We start from the raw sequence: 18,190 nt of genomic DNA on the forward strand, positions 1-18,190 counted from the left end.
AAATAGACAGAATTGAAGAGACAAAATCAGTTGTGTGCTAGAGCCACTTGTACTGACTCATTTGTGCCCATTGCTTGCAGACTCCACATTCACTGACATCATGTGGGCAGCTGGAACAAGACCATGGTAGGAGAATATACACTGCAGAAATTGGAAAATACTACTGATCAGGGTTTTGTATTTGCCTATGTATTTAAAGTATGGAGATGTAAAATAAACTACAATGATGTATCTTTAACAGCCTATTAGAATGCTTAAATTTTTAAAAAGATAGTGCCAGGCCCTAGCCGGTTTGGTTCAGTGGACAGAACTTCAGCCCCCAGACTGAAGGTCCCAAGTTCAATTCCAGTCAGAGGCACATGCCCGGGATGCAGGCTCGATCCCCAGGGGGGGACATGCAAGAGGCAGCATATCAGTGATTCTTTCTCTTCACTGATGTTTCCATATCTCTCTCCTTCTCCCTTCCTCTCTGAAATCAATAAAATAAGATATATGTGTGTCTTTTTTTAAAAAAAGAGTACCTGTTCCTGATGAGGATGTGAAGCAATGGCAGCTCATACATTGCTGTTGGAAATTCACAAAATTGGCACTTTGGAAAAATTGGGCAATTTTTAAATAAAGTTAGACATATGCTTATCCTATGACCTGGCAATCTTAGACTGAGATTTGTTTTAAATACTCACCCGAGGATATTTTTTCCATTGATTTTAGAGAAAGTGGAAGGAAGGAAGAAGGAGAGAAAGAGAGATAAGCATTGATGTGAGAGAGACATACATTGATTGCTTACCTCCCACACATGCCCAGACCAAGATAGGGATTGAACCTGCAACCCCAGGTACCTGCCCTTGGTTGGGAATCGAACTCGAGACCCTTCCATCGGTGTGCCTACAATCTACTAATGAGAAACACAGGCCAGGGCTAGACTTAGGTTTTTAGCCAAATGAAGTGTAATTTAGTTTTTACTTCATATCAAATATATGAAATTTTAACATCGTTATTTGTAATCATCAGAACCTGAAAGCAATCCAAATGTACTCTAACTGGAAAATGAATGACTTAATCTGGTACATCCATATAATGGAATACTGTCAGCAATGAAGGAATGAACTATTAATACAAGTACAACATAGAAAAATTCAAATGCATTAGGTGAAGTGAAGCAACCCAGACTGCAAAAGGTACACGGAGCATGCCTCCATTTGTAAGACATTTTGGAAAAGACAGAATTGTAAGCCCAGAAAACAGATAAAAGGCTACAAGGGCTGGTGGGAGTTGACTAAAAGGGTGCCCATGGGTGTTTTTTGGGAGGGTGATGGAACAATTCTGTATTTTATTGTGGTAGTTGCATGTTCATTGAAACTCAGAAATGTAAACTAAAAAGAGTGAATTTCACTTTATTAATTTGTATGATTAAACATGAAAAAATAGAATGATGAAAAATGGTACCTTAAATTCTCATTTTGCTATTGGATTCCATTCAAATTTTGGAAAACATGAATTTTCTAGAATTTCTAAAAAGTGCATTTAAAAACTTTTTGCACATAAAAAGCACATATTCAGCAGGACACAGTCACTCTCTTCTAGTTTGCAGTAAAAATTTTCAGAATCTTTCCTAGTTTACTAAAATAGAGTATACCACATAATAGTATGTTATACATTTATTCATCTTAATATGTATGTAATGTTCTTGATGCCAAAGAAAAATACTTGTTATACAACATTACATAAAAAAGTAAGGCATAAAATATATGAAAATCTGCATAAAGAACAAAACATTTTGTAATTATGAACTATTTAGCTTAATGGGTATGATTAGTGATAATTAAAATGCCTCTGTTATTTTATATTTTTATATCAACAGACATTTTTAAATTATTCAAATGCTAAGTTAAATAGAAACAATATTTTAAAATTCAAATGCTAAGTTAAATAGAAACAATATTTTAAAACATGTAATTCATGTTTGATTTTGAAGAACACAAAGGAAACAAAAAAAGTCATAATTTGACTATATAATATTTAAGGACTCATGTATAACTAAGATTAACAAGCAAGCAAATGTTTATTAATAAAGCATGAAATGTTTTAATAAACATTATGTTCTTGAACAACTGAAAATTTTAAAAGACTGCATCTTAATAATAATGAAATGGCTAAGTAAATTATGGTTGTTGCATAAACTTGTATATTTTACAGCCAGTTCAGTTATGTTAAAATATTTATAAGTCTACTAGAGACCAGGCATGGGGGGTGATCCTCAGCCCAGCCTGCACCCTCTACAATCCAGGACCCCTGGGGGGTTGTCCAACTGCAGTTTTAGGCCCAATCCCTGCAGTCAGACATCCCTCTTGCAATCCAGGACCACTGGCTCTTAACCACTCACCTGCCTGCTTGCCTCATGCCCCCAACTGCCCTCCCCTGCCAACCTGGTTATCCCCAACTGCCCTCCCCTGCTGGCCTTGTCATCCCCAACTGCCCTCCCCTATCAGCCTGGTTGCCCCCAAATGCCCTCCCCTGCCAGCCAGTTCACCCCCAATTGCCCTCCCCTGCTGGCCAGTTCACCCCCAACTGTCCTCCCCTGCCAGCCTAGTTGCCCCTAACTGCTCTCCCCTGCCGGCCTGATCAGCCCTAACTGCCTCTGTCTCAACCCCCACCACCATGGCTTTGTCCCGAAGGAAGTTGGATGTCTGGAATATGGCAGGTCAACCCAGTCTAATTAGCATATTACCCTTTTATTAGTATAGATGTTAAAATGTGGTTTCATATCTATAAAATATAAATAGGTTTCACATAGAGTATGTATGTAATCTATGTGAAAAATAGTGTCAGTATGTAAAAATTTAATTTAAAAAAAACACAAAGAATAAAGGTACATCATCCAAAGAGAAGTAATACATGTAACTTTTCCATGCATTTTATTATCTTCAATTTATTTAAAGTGATAATTTCATAGTTTTACAGTTTATAAGGAAATGTATTTTAAACATCTTAATTTAGTATCTACCCTTTCAGGTGACATAATGGACACTAGGGAAGTAATGTATATAGAATGCTGAGCCTACTCTCAATTGGGAAATGAACAGTAAATAAGTAATTACAATGATATAGGAGAAATGCTTTTTAAAAGACGATGCTTGTCTAAATTAGTGGTGTTAAGCATACATTATTTTGAAACCCATGTTATATTACTGCTGCTCTTCATTCTGTAGTAAAAAGGATAGGACATCACTACCTACTCAGGAAATGCCTTTGTTCTTCTCCTCCCAGGAGCCCGTCCCAGTAGTCTCAAGATCTTCTCAATTTCATTCAGTTCAGCAGGCCATTTGCCCCTTAATCCATTCACAGAAGATGACAGCGTATGTAGTAACTTTTTAAAATCTTCAAATCTTATAGTCTTAGAGCTGTGATAAGACTCATAAGCCTCAAAGTCCTATTTGGGGAAATTGGTGATGAAAACACCTACTTCCCTGTGCTGTTAGAAGCCATCAATGGGGTACCATAGGTAGCATTTTTATATTCGTCCCTAACATTGAGATAAAAAATAATTTGTCCTATTTCACTGTGATAGCAGTCCATCAGTATAAATATATCCAATTTATAATACTATGACAAGTGTTACAATGTCCTGACATTTCAGTCTTTGTTTGCTTTCTCCCTTCCAATCTGTCATCCGCTAGCTGCCAGGTTAACATATCCAAAACGTTCTTCAGTTTATTAACTCATTATGGCTGACCATTTAACTCACAGATTAATCTCTATTCTGAGCAAATCAGTTTTGACTGGCATCTTTTCTCCAATTACCCAAATGTATACTATCGCAACCACACAGAGCTGAAAGCAGTTTTAAATACATTTGGCATTTGCATGGCAAATATTTCTCCTTCAATTCCCAAATTACCTAGTTCCATTCTCTATTTGGTACTCCCATCAAATATTAGCCTCCTAAACTATCTCCAAAGAACTTATCAAAAATAAGTTCTTAAAATCAACATGCATATAGACAGAAATAACCTTTCCATTGTGTTCCCATATTAATTTAATTTTTACCACAAAGATGTTAATCATTAATTTAACTAGAGGCCTGGTACAGGAAATTCGTGCATGCATAGGGTCCCTAGGCCTGGCCGGCAATCAGGGTCGATCGGGGCCTTCCTTCATTCCACGCCACCCGCTGTGATCAGCACATGTCATAGCGAGCGATCGAACTCTTGGTCTACCTGGTCAAACTCCCAAGGGGACAATTTGCTATTAGGATTTTATAGAGAGAGAGAGATTATTTAATTTTCTGTACTTGTATAAGGGTTTATTTTATTTATGAGATTAAGACTTCAGCTTTTAAATTTATCTTTATTGTTGAAAGTATTATCATACCTTGTTTATCTTATTTACATATATGCATTGAAATCCTAACATCCTCAAGAACAGGACCATGTAGGTACTAAAAACACCTGGAAATATCAAATATATATATACAGATAATCAAATTTTCCTCTGTCTCTGTAAATAGGTGATGAAGTCTTAAAAGATTTCCATGAGCATGACTGCATTAAATCACACTGGTGTTAGCCACACAGTCTTCCACTTGCTGGGCATCCCTGGCCTTGAGGACCAGCACATGTGGATTTCCATCCCCTTCTTCATTTCCTACATCATCGCCCTGCTGGGGAACAGCTTGCTCATCTTCATTATCCTCACAAAACGCAGTCTCCATGAACCCATGTACCTCTTCCTCAGCATGCTGGCCGGAACAGATATTGTTCTCTCCATGTGCACAGTACCTCAAGCTTTGGCCATCTATTGGTTCCATGCTGGAAAGATCTCCCTGAATTGTTGCATCACTCAGATATTCTTCCTCACTTCCACTTTCATGTCTGAGTCAGGGATCCTGCTGGTGATGGCATTTGACCGCTACATTGCCATATGCTACCCGCTGAGATACACAGCTATTCTTACACATGCACTGATTGGGAAAATCGGTGCGACAATCTTTCTGAGAAGTTATGGGACAGTTTTCCCTGTTATATTTCTTCTAAAAAGACTGACTTTCTGCAAAAGCAACATCATCCCAAACACCACTTGTAAGCACATTGTCTTGGCCAAAATTTCCTGTAATGACATACGAGTAAACATCTGGTATGGTTTTTTTGTCCTAATGTCCACCTTGGTCTTAGATGTTGTGCTAATTTTTGTTTCATATATGCTTATTCTCCGTGCTGTCTTCCACATCCCATCCCGAGATGCTCGCCACAAAGCTCTCAACACTTGTGGCTCCCACGTCTGTGTCATCATCCTCTTTTATGGGCCTGGGATCTTCTCAGTCCTTACTCAGCGCTTTGGACGCCACATCGCACTCCACGTTCACGTTCTGCTGGCCAATGTCTATACTCTCATTCCACCTATGTTAAATCCCATCATTTATGGCATTAAGACCAAGCAGATTCGGGACCTGGTGGTTTGTTGTTTCCAAAACAGAAATGACTTTAATAATAGAAACTAACCTTGTACTTTTCTCAGTAATTCTCACCAGGCTTGAGGTGACATTATTTATCAGGATGTGGAGAGGTCCAGTAGGGATACTAGTCAAATGTCTCTTTGTCGAGTTGTCTTAGAGCAATTGTATGAGTAATATGTTGGTGAATGTTTCTTGCAAAGCCTTGAATAGGCCATTAGATATCAGTTTCTTTGGGGTCTTAGTTAGCGTTCTCATAGAATTCAGATCAGTTCACCTCTCTACTCCTAGATGAGAGGTTAGAATGCAATGAAACTGGCCTTCCATGGAAAATTGTTGAACCATATTGAGGTATTCTATGCTTTGAATGTCAGCACTTGTCTTATTCCTCTCATTAGGACATTTTTCCGGCCATTCACCCCTATATCATATCCTTATATTTTTTCTTTTAGACAGATTATGACGAAATGTATATATTACATATGTCACATATATTCAATTTACTATTAGTATACTTTTCGCATAAATGAATGCTCATGTAAATAAATTTTTCTTCTCACTTTTAAAATACAAAACAGTTCATTAATGCTTATGTTTGTAAAATTTTTATTTATGTTGTTAATCATTTAGAAGAAAATATTCAACATGAGACCAAAAAAAGTACACACAAAAAAAAGTATATTAAACAAGTATTTAACAGAAAATACACTACTATGTAACAAATGTTATCTAGGTTAACAAAAGTGCATAATAGGTTAAATCAACCATGCCACATCTACTAGTATAATTTACAATATAAAAGAGTAGTGATACGTAATAATATGGGTTTATCTGTTTGCTGATGGAAATATATTTACATTATATTTGTGAGACAAGTATGTCCCAGATCAGTCAGTTAAATATGATGGGATTTTTAAATAATATTTTTAACTAACCATCACACATCAATCTATGCTAAAATTGTATGAATGGGTGACTATACTTGGGTTATAAGGAATAGGTGATTTTATAATAATTTTAGTCTGAATTTCCTAATACTTATACAGTGAGCATAAAGAAGAATAAGTTAAAGGTTTTTTATTTTTTAAAAAAAGTATGTTCAAACTTTGATCAATATTTCCTTTAGTATAGGAAAGCAAGAGATTAATTATCTCAGGTTTTGATTGTGTGGAAATATTTTTATTTTATTAGTCTTAATTTTGAAAGGGATAATTCCATGGGTATAGAATTTTAATTTGGAAGGGGTTTTAAGAACTTCAAAATTTTCATTAAGTATTTTTTAATTCTATCTTTTGTATTAAGAACTGACCTGAAAGTTTTACTCTTGCTCCTATTAATGTAGTGTACCTTTTATAGCTGGCTTTTTTTGTCTTTTGTTTTTTTTTTAAAGAACATTTATAATATATCCATCTGTGGACAGTTTGCATATGTCTTCTTGGACTTTTTCTGACCTTCTTGAATTTGTGAATTTATAGCTTTTCATTAATCTTGGAATGGTTTCTGTTATTATTTTCTTGAATATTCTTTTTCTCTAGTTTCTCTCTTCTCTCTGGTTGGAACTATAATTATTCTTTTATATACTTTGAATGTGTCTATCATTTGTCTTATGCTCATTTTTTGTGATTCTCTTTTTCTTCCTTTCACTTCAGTTTCTGTCATTTATATTAATCTATCTCCCAGTTCCTAATCCTGTCTTTTTTTTTTTTAATCCATTGTTCAAACCCATCCATTAAGTGCATCCATCCCCTGTAGGCCTGGTCACCCCTAACTACCCTCCCCTGCAGGCCTGGTCACCCCTAACTGCCCTCCCCTTCAGGCCTGGTCCCCCCCAACTGCTCTCCCCTGCAGGCCTGGTCGCCCCCAACTTCTCTCCTCTGCTGGCCTGGTCACCTCTAACTGCCCTCCCCTGTTGGCCATCTTGTGTCCACATGGGGGCAGGATCTTTGACCACCTGGGGGCAGCCATCTTATGTGTTGGAGTGATGGTCAAACTGCATATTACTCTTTTATTAGGTAGGATAGAGGCCTGGTGCATGGGTGGGGGCCAGTTGGTTTGCCCTGAAGGATGTCCTGGATCAAGGTGGGGGTTCCCTTTGGGCATGGGGAATCCTAGGCAAGGGGCCTGTGGTGGTTTCCAGGCTTGTCACAGCCCCTGGCAACCCAAGCGGAGGACCTGGTATCTGGGATTTATTTATCTTTTACAATTGAAACTTTGTAGCCTGGAGTGGAGCCAAGCCTTCTGCTCGCTCAGTTGCTGCAGCCATTTCTGTTGGGGTTTATTTATCTTCTATAATTGAAACTTTGTAGCCTGGAGTGAAGGTCTAGGCCAGCCAGGGCTGCAGAAGGTTGGCTTCCTCCATCGCAGGGGGCAACCCTAGCCTCCTGCTCTCTCCAGCTCTGTGGCTGCCACCATTTCGTTAGGATTTATCTTCTATCAGTGAAACTTTGTAGCATTGAGTGGAGGCCTAGGCCAGCAAGGGCAGGTGGAAAGCTTGGCTTCCTCCATTGCCAGGGAAACCCAAGCCTCCCTCCTGCTCTCTGTAGTTGCAGCCATCTTGGTTGGGTTTATTTGCATATTTGCTCCTGATTGGCTTTGTGGGCGTGGCTTGTGGGCATGGCTTGTGGGTGTAGGGGAGGTACAGTCGATTTGCATATTACTCTTTTATTAGATAGGATATCATTACATTATGAAGTTAAGCTTAATATATGTGAAATATTTTTATTGAATTTTTTGGGGTGCAATTGGTTCAGAAAAATACTGGTTTCAAGTGTACAACTCAACAAAACAACCTCTACACCAGCTATTCTCAACCTGTGAGTCACAACCCCTTTGGGGGTCGAACAACCCTTTCACAGGGGTCACCTAAGAACATCGGAAAACACATATTTCCGATGGTCTTAGGAACCAAGACACCGCTCCTCTATTCATCTCCAGGCGGGTGCACCCACATGCAGATATGCCCACATACCTGTACCCGGCATGATGACATCATTGCGCCAACCCCATCACTTACACCCTGTACAAATACAGGTGTATGTGACAGGGTTGGTGCCATAATGTACTTATGTGGACCAGTCACACATGTGTAGAGAGCAGCTACTATGTAGAAAGCATCTGCTGTGTTGAAAGCAGCTACTCTGTTAAAAGCAGCTACTGTGTTGAAAGTAGCAGTATTGGAGGTAAAATGACACTTCATGAATTATAATTACTCGGTAAATGTAAAATCATCAACTACTGCAAAAAAAATTATCTGTACCATGGGAACTTAATCTGGATGCTGATTGGTCTTTTTATATTCAGCTGTGGTTGATGTGAATACTGCCCCCTTGTGATAGTAACAAGTATGTAAAAAAAAAACCACAGAGAATGGTAAATCATAGGAAGCTTTAATGAACTGTATTGACTGAACTATGCCATGTATCATCTTTTATATTATTAAAGCTATTGTTATATATTATTTTCATTAGCAAACCATCCCATGATAATGGATCATGTAGAGAAGAGCGTTAAGAAAAGAAAATACAGTGAGAATTTTTTACAGTATGGTTTTACCTCAATAATTACAGCAGGAATCGAGAAACCGCAATGTGTTATTTGTTGTGAAGTTCTATCAGCCAAATCTATGAAGCTGAACAAATTAAAACGCCATTTTGATAGCAAGCATCCGAGCTTTGCCGGCAAGGATGCCAACTATTTTAGAAGCAAAGCTGATGGACCCAAGAAAGCCAGACTTGACACTGGTGGCAAGTACCACAAACAAAATGTAGCAGCCATGGAGCGTTTCAGATTTGGTGGCACTCAGAATCGCCAGAGCTATGAAACCTCACACCATAGCTGAGGATTTACTGTTGCCAGCGGCCAAAGACATTGTTCGAGTTATGATCGGAGACGAATTTGTTACGAAATTGAGTGCAATTTCCTTATCTAACGACACTCTCTGCAGAAGAATAGATGACATTCCTGATATTCTTGATCAGGTAATCCAGGAAATTAAATCTGCTCCACTTTCAATATTTAGTATCCAGCTTGATGAACCTACAGACGTTGCAAACTGTTCACAGTTACTGATTTACGTGAGGTATATTAATGATGGTGACTTTAAAGATGAGTTTATTTTTTGCAAGCCTCTTGAAACGACAGCTATTGCACGTGATGTATTTGACACAGTTGGTTCACTTCTGAAAGAGCATAAGATCTCTTGGGAAAAGGTTTGTGGTGTTTGCACAGATGGTGCTCCAGCTATGCTAGGATGTCCATCTGGATTTCAATGTTTGGTACTGAATGAGTTACCAAAAGATATCGGAACTCACTGTATGATTCATCGGCAAATATTAGAAACTAAGATGCTGCCACAAGAGTTACAAGAAGTAATGAAAAGCGTCATAAGTTCTATCAATTTTTTTTTTTTTTGCTGCTAGAAACACTATTTTTTTTTAACTCTGCTACAAATTTTTTTTGTGTGTAAAGGCGAGCACTTTAAAAAGTAGATTCTTTTTGCAACTGTGCAACGAGTTGGATGCGCCGAACAATGCTCTGCTATTTCACACAGAAGTAAGATGGTTGTCGAGAGGAGTTTTAAAACGTGTTTTTGAGCTTTGTGATGAACTCAAAGCGTTTTTTAATCAGAAAGCAAGACCGTAGTTCAAAGCACTTTTCAGTGATAAAAGTTAACTGCAGAAAATAGCTTACTTGGTTGACATCTTTGCCATCTTGAATGAGTTAAATTTATCACTGCAAGGACCAAATGCAACATGCTTCAATTTGTCTGAAAAGATCCGATCATTGCAAATGAAACTTCAACTTTGGCAAAAAAAATTTGGATGAAAATAAAATTTACATGCTGCCTACCTTATCTGCTTTCTTTGAGGAACATGACATTGAACCAGAGAAAAGGATTACGATGATAATTTCTGTGAAAGAACACTTGCACATGCTTGCAGATGAAATTTCATCGTACTTTCCAAATCTACCTGACACCCCATTTGCACTTGCCAGAAGCCCATTCACAGTCAAAGTTGAAGATGTTCCTGAGACAGCATAAGAGGAGTTCATTGAACTTATTAACAGTGATGCAGCAAAAACTGATTTCTCTACAATGCCAGTTACAAAATTCTGGATCGAGTGTTTGCAGTGATATCCTGTTCTGTCTGAAACTATGTTGTGCCTTCTTCTTCCATTTCCAGCAACATATCTTTGTGAGACAGGGTTTTCCAGCTTGTTGGTTATCAAGTCTAAATACAGAAGTAGACTTGTTGTGAAAGATGATCTTCATTGTGCTCTTGCAAAGAATGCCCTGAGAATTTCTGATCTGGTGAGAAAGAAGCAATCTCAACCTTCGCACTGACGTTGGCTTTTTATGCATACTGTCGCAAAATGTAGTTTACTGTTGTTATATTAAGACTGTTACCCATGCTATACCATGCTTCAAGACAAAATTTCATTTATTTGTAATTAGAAATAAATATTCCACAATATATAATTACGTATTGTTTTTCTGATTAATCACTATGCTTTAATTACGTTCAATTTGTAACAATGAAAATACATCCTGCATATCAGATATTTACATTATGATTCATAACAGTAGCAAAATTACAGTTATGAAGTAGCAACAAAAATAATTTTATGGTTGAGGGTCACCACAACATGAGAAATTGTATTAAAGGGTTGCGGCATTAGGAAGGTTGAGAACCACTGCTATAAGCGATGACAGAAATTGTTCTGCCATTAGAGTTACTGGTCAAGACAGCCCAGTCATGGCCTGGAGAAGGGAACTATCTCTATAGAGCATATGGCTGTTCTGTGAGAGGAAGAGGCCAGGGAACACACAATTCAACAAAGAGCAGAGCTTCAGATGAGGAAAGATTATAGACGCTGATGGTGCCAAGTTATTGAAGAAAGGTTGTAACACAGAATTTTTATTAATTTCAGCCCATGAACAAAGCCAGAGAACTAAGAGGTTGCCTGTTTGGTCTCCTGTTGGAAGTATTTTGCTCTAACCCATGTTTATCCTAGAAATCCCTTCTCCAATGACTCCTCCTCCATAGGTTCTTCTCACACCTGCCCGAGATGGTCTGGCTGCCTCCTCAAAGCCCTTCCCACACCCTGCTTTGGGAAGCCTGGCACAGATCTCTGTCATCATCAAGGCTCTTCTCATATTTTCCATATATGTCTTCAGACTTCTGTGGGGTTTTTTCAGACCCAGTCAAATTATTTGGGGACCTGTTATTTTTTGGATGGTATTGCTTTACTTACATACTTTCAATAACATCAGGAAACTCCTACCCCACACCTCCACCTTCACTTCTCCTGTAACTAACCAGATTTGTGTGTCTGGTCTTTTCTGATCAGCACACACATATATCAATATCTTTCAGAGTCCTGTATCTCTGGCCTGTCTGGGACATAATATCAGCCCAGCACTTACCTTGATCATAGAAGCATACCAATCACAGATGCCTACTTCACTCACCAGCCTTAGATTAAGGTTCAGAAACAGACATTAAATTGGAGATGAATTCAGCTTGTTGCATTCTAGGAGTTGGTTTATTTATCCTCTGTTATAAAAGCCCTTGAGGGAAGCACTTACACCAGAGCTCCAGAGACAGAGCTTTCTCCACCAGCCTCATCATTGTCCCTAATGGACATGTTTGCTAATACCATTTCCCAATGCCTTTACTTCTTCCAGTCCATTTCTCTCTTGCTTCTCTCCAGAGGATCCTATAAAAAAAAATCATCTACCACCTAAGCTAGCCTTGCTACAGGCCTATTTTATTACAATCCTATATAATACAGAGGTAATATGCAAATTGACCATCACACCAACACACAAGATGGCCATCCCAATGTGGTCAAAGATGGCCACCCCCATGTGGACACAAGATGGCCACCACAAGATGGCTGGCAGGGGAGGGCAGTTGTGGGCGATCAGGCATGCAGGGGAGGGAAGTTAAGGGTGATCAGGCCGGCAGAGGAGGACAGTTGGGGGTGACCAGGGCCTGCAGGGGAGGACAGTTTGGGGGGATCCAGGCCTGCAGGGGAGGGCAGTTTGAGGGTACCAGGTCTGCAGGGGAGGACAGTTAAGGGTGACCAGGCTGGCAGAGGAGGGCAGTTGGGGGTGAACAGGCTGGCAGGGGATGACAGTTGTGGGGGACCCAGGTCTGCAGGGGAAGACAGTTAAGGGCAACCAGACTGGCAGGGGAGGGAATTTAGGGGTGACCAGGCCTAAAGGGGAGGGCAGTTGGGGGCAACGAAGCCTGAAGGGGAGGACAGTTGGGGGCAAACAGGCCTGCAGGGGAGGGCAGTTGGGGGCAAACAGGCCTGCAGGGGAGGGTAGTTGGGGGCCACCAGGCCAGCAGGGGAGGGCAGTTATGGATGACCAGGCTGGCAATGGAGGGAAGTTAGGGGAGACCGGGCTAGCAGGAGAGGGCAGTTGGGGGTGACCAGGCCTGCAGGGGTGGACAGATAGGGGCAACCAGGTTGGCAGGTGAGGGCAGTTAGCGTGGACGAGGCTTGCTGGGGAGGGCAGTTAGAGGCAATTGAGCAGACAGGGGAGCAGTTAATTGTTGATCAGGCTGGCAAGGGAGTGATTAGAGGGTGATCAGGCTGGCAGGCAGAAGGGGTTAGGGGCAATCAGGTGGGCAGGCAGGCAGGCAAGCGGTTGGGAGCCAGCAGTCCTGGATTGTGAGAGGGATGTCAAACTGTCCGTTTAGGCCCAATCCCTCAAGGGGTCCCAGATTGGAAAGGGTGCAGGCAGGGCTGAGGGACACACACACACACACACACACATACCCCAAATTTCATGCACTGGGCCTCTAGTGTGAATATAAGTGCTTACAATTAATATGGACTCATGGTTTTTTAAGGTTTATTCTTCATGAAAAGAATTACATAAAAACTCACATAGTTTCAAATTCCAGAATCATTAATAATGTTCAACTCTGAATTCTAAGAGTATAGAATTGTACAAACTTAATAATTAGTAGGAGATATGTGAGTCTTGATTACCTCAGCCACATTTCTGTTTCATTTGCCTGGTCCCACCTTTTTCCATTACACTTTGTAATAAATTATCTAAATACTAGAGGCCCAGTGCACGGATTTGTGCTCATTGAAAGGAAATTAATTAGATGGAATATTTTAATATCGCTATTTGCCCTTTCTCTATAATACAAGTGTCAACCAAATTTACAATCGACAATGACAAATCGAAACACACACATGCAATTGGCACCAGTGAGAGCTTTATATATATATATATATATATATATATATATAGAAAAACTTGCTTAATTAGACCTGCTTTCTGATTTAGCTAAATTTTTTCCAGCCCAGTGAAGCACCCAAACTTCTCTTTCAGGTAACTGTCAGCAACACAGCAGTAAATATCAACACAAAGCAGATTATTATTGTTATTCACACAGGGAGAACAAAGGGTGAAATATTTAACCGTAGCAGTGTTTGACTATATTCTACGCAGTGAGAAAACCTGAAGTCATTTTCAAGTTCCACCATTTCTTATTTCTTTTCAGTTGGATCAAGTTTCTAAACTTTCTAAATCTCCGTTTCCCGGCTAATGAAAAGAAAATAGGATTCTACCAAGTCTCCTATCTACCTACTCCAGGACTTCTGTGAGGATCAAATGAGATGAGGCACATGGAAACGCGTCACAGACATTTGGTTAAACTGTAAAATGTCTGCACCTGGCTATAAAGCAAGTCATGTTCCTGGGCTGAAAAAGCTCCAAGGAGGCTAGTCACTAGGGAAACGAAGCTGGGCATTACTACGTGTCATCATTACCCGTCACCCACAGCAACCATTTCCAGACTGGGTTGGGCTGTGGTCTGTATTTTGCTCCATGGGTCTCGGCAGCGTCGGTTCCAATTTGGTCAGGTGTTGATCCGGGGTGGTGGTAGCACCTGTGTCCCACTTTGGGGAAGCCAACTTTTGGTTTGTGGGCACCAGATCCATGGTGCCAACCAGTGCGCATCATGGCAGCTTCTGCATTGAGCGTCTGCCCCCTGGTGGTCAGTGTGCATCATAGCTACCAGTCAGACAGTTGGAGGGACACTTAGCCTTTATATATATATAGATTTAGTCCAAGCCACAGTATTTTCTTTCTTTACATTCCCCCAAAATTTTTGTTCTGGTTCACATAGAAATAATCTTTAAAGTCTTCTCTCAAGTATTTTTCTCAGTGCGGAACTCTCCCAATTGCTGTTTACCTTTCACCCTGACAGTTGAGCCACATCTTGGCTAAGTATGGGCTAGGTGTAGTCCTTTATTGCCATTCCAGTCTCAGTTCCAACATTAGTAATTTAAAAAAAAAAAATCGAACTCCAGCATGATTCCTCTTTTGTACAGAACATGTTCTTTTTAGCTGAATGTGGTAAGGTTTTCCTTTTTCTCCTCAGAGCTCAAAAATTTTACCAGCATATACCTTGGTATTTCTTTTTTCTCATCAGTGTTTCTCAATCTTTTATTCATTATCACCCACTTATGGAAACTTGAAGACATTTTTCTTTAATTGCCCACTATGACATTTTAATAGCACAGATAACCTGCATTTCTGTTTATATATTGTGCCTGTGCTTTATACATAAAAAGAGTTAACATTTTTGGCTACCCCCCCCCCCTCTGGAACCATTTTTCCCTTCTTGCAGATATTATCACCCCTCTTGAGGAAGACTGTTCCAGCCTGAAACACAGTGAGCCTTTTATTACATCTCAAGAAATAGTCTATTTGTTTAATTATTGTCGCTCATCCATTAATGTCTTTTATTCCTTTTAGAATTCTAGTAATTTACACTTTGTTATTCTTTTTTTTTTTTTTTTTTTGGTTGTTGTTGTTAATTCTCACCCAAGGATATTTTTCTATTTATTTTTAGAGAGAGTGGAAGGGAGGGGGAGAGACAGAGAGAGAAACGTCAATGTGAAAGAGACACATCAGTTAGTTACATCCAGTGCTCACCCTGACCAGGGCCGGGGATCAAACCTGCAAACCAAGGTACATGCCCTTGACTGGAATTGAACCCAGGAACTTTCAGTATCTGGAGCAATGCTCTATCCACTGAGTCAACCTGGCTAGGGCTCTGTAATTCTTGATTTATCTTTATAGTTTTTCTGCTTTTTGGAGATATTTCTCAAATCTATTTTGGCACTCAAAAAAAAAAACATCTCTTTCTTCAATTCATCCACTAAACTCTTTTTTAAGAGAAATCATGTTATGGCCTCAGAAAGTGTGTTTTTTTGTTTTGTTTTGTTTTGTTTTTCCCTTCTCCCTCCATGAATTTCTTTAATGGAGTTATCTATTATCTTAGTTGTCTTTTTTCACTGCTAGTACCTTATGTCACTAAGTGAATGTCCAGATTGTTCAAACTGATCATCTATGGCAGCTGGGACCCACCCATGAGTTTTGTCTATCAAGATCAGGTCTGGTGGTTTCTGGACCCCAAATGGGAGCAGTCCCAGAGATAGTGAAAGGCAAAGTGGTCTCTATTCCCCAAAGAGTGGTGGTAAAGAACAAACAGGAAGCAGCAGCTCTCTCCTGATGCACCTTAAGAACGCCTTCCCATCCCCAGGTCTCCTATATTCCACTTTAAGATTTCACATTGGGCACTAGCTTGTCTTGCTCAGTGGAAAGAGCATCGGCCTGAAGACTGGAGGGTCCCACGTTCAATTCCAGTCAAAGGCACATGCCTGGGTTGTGGACTCGATCCCCAGTATGGGGCGTGCAGGTGGCAGCTGATCAATGATTCTCTCTCATCATTGATGTTTCTATCTCTCTCTCCCTCTCCCTCCCTCCCTGAAATCAATAAAAAATTTTAAAAGTAATTTTACCTTGGTTTTCTTAGGTCCATGGAGACTGGAAGCTACCAACATCAACTTTTCCCACCTTCCTTCCTCAGATCTTAAGTCCAGGCACTAATAGGAATCAAAAAGCATGTGCACCCACGCACACACACATATACACACCAGTTCTGCCATAAGGTCTTCAAGCAACCCAGATCTCCATTCTGACACCATTTACTGAAGAAAATGCCTTTGTGTATGTTCTAGCCTCCTTTGTCAAATATTAAATAACCATAAAGGTATGGATTTATTTCTAGGTTCTCTGTTTTGTTCCATTGATCTATGTGCGTGTTGTTATGCCAGTACCAGGCTGTTTTAGTTACAATGGCCTTGTAGTATAGTTTGATATCTGTATTGCGATACCTCCAACTTTGTTCTTCTTTCTCAAAATTGCTGAAGATATTTGGGGTCTTTTTGGGGTTCCATATACATTTTTGGAATATTTGTTCTAAATCTGTGAAACATGCTATTGGTATTTTAATAGGAGTTGCACTTAATCTATAAATTGTTTTGGGTAGAATGGACATTTTAATAATATTAATTCTTCCAACCCATGAACACAGTATATGCTTCCATTCATTGGTATCTTGCTCAATTTCTGTCTTCAATGTCCTACAATTTTCAGAGTACAGGTCTGCCTAGGTGCCTTATATTTTTTGTTGCAATAGTAAATGGGATTTTTTTTTCTTAATTTCTTTCTTATAGTTCATTATCTATATATAAAAGCATAAGCAAATGTCCGACCATTCAAGCAGTAGCTTTGATGGACACTGACCACCAGGGGGAAGATGCTCAATGCATAGGCATGGAAATATAGAACAGATTGCTGAATCTAAGAGGGAAGGGGATGAGGGGGGAGGGCAGGAAGAGATTAGCCAAAGATCTTATATGCATACTAGAGGCCTGATGCATGAATTCATTCACTGGTGAGGTCCTTTGGCCTGGCCTGTGGGGAATGGGCCAAAACCGGCCCGGTCCATGGATTCGAGCACCAGTGGGGTTCCTCATCTAGGCCTACAGGGATCAGGCCTAAACCAGCAGTCTGACATCCCCCAAGGGGTCCTGGATTGCGAGAGGGCACAGGCCAGGCCAAAGGACACCATCAGTGCATGGATTTGTGCACTCGGCCTCTAGTTGGTATATAAGAATGCCACTGGTTTCTGAATATTAATTTTATATCCTGCTCCTTTCTTGAATTTATTTATTAAATCATTGGGGTTTTGGTGGTCTTTAGAGTTTTCTATGTACAAATCATGCCATTAGCAAATAACGATATTTTTATTTCTTCCACCCAATTTGAATGCATTTAATTTCTTCTTCTTGTCTGAATACTGTGGCTAGAAATTCCAGTACTGTGTTGAATAAGAGTGGTGAAAGCAGACATCCCTCTCTTGTTCCTGATCTTAAATGAAATGCTTTTAGCTTTTGCCCACTGAGTATAATGTTGGCTGTACATTTGTCATATATGGCCTTTATTATTTTGAGGTATGTGTCTATCTTACTTTTTATCCAATCCCAGAGGTTTCCACTTCCCACTTTGCTTTCTCCTGCCTCCCTAATCCATCACCAATGGTTTTCAGCTAACCCACTTGTGCCTCTAGCCATTCCCTGGGGCATTATCCCATTAAGTAGAGATTCTGCTCCCCAGGAATTGTGGACAGTTTGGCTCAAATAAGCTCACAAAAATTCTTTACAGGTATGAATGTTTTTTATGCTAACAAGATGATGCTTTATTGAGTTGTACACTTGAAACCTGTATGGTTTTGTGAATCATTGTCACTCTAATAAATTCAATTTTAAAAAATTTTAATGAGAAAACATCTCCCTCCTGCACTCTCATTTTACAATTCCCTTGAAGTGCATGAAACAGATGTACCTATTTCTGTACCT

The 18,190-nt window shown here is 39.7% G+C and overlaps 1 pseudogene across 1 annotated transcript; it reads left to right on the forward strand.

The window, feature by feature from the left end:
* Positions 1-4,537: 4,537 nt before the first annotated feature.
* LOC307109603 (olfactory receptor 52B4-like) lies at positions 4,538-5,478 on the forward strand (annotated as a pseudogene). Its single transcript has one exon. The product of its transcript is annotated as an olfactory receptor 52B4-like (transcript).
* The last annotated feature ends 12,712 nt before the right edge of the window (positions 5,479-18,190 follow it).

The sequence above is a fragment of the Cnephaeus nilssonii genome (genome assembly GCF_951640355.1).
Source record: "Cnephaeus nilssonii genome assembly, chromosome: 13".
In the NCBI taxonomy this organism is placed as follows: Eukaryota; Metazoa; Chordata; class Mammalia; order Chiroptera; family Vespertilionidae; genus Cnephaeus; species Cnephaeus nilssonii.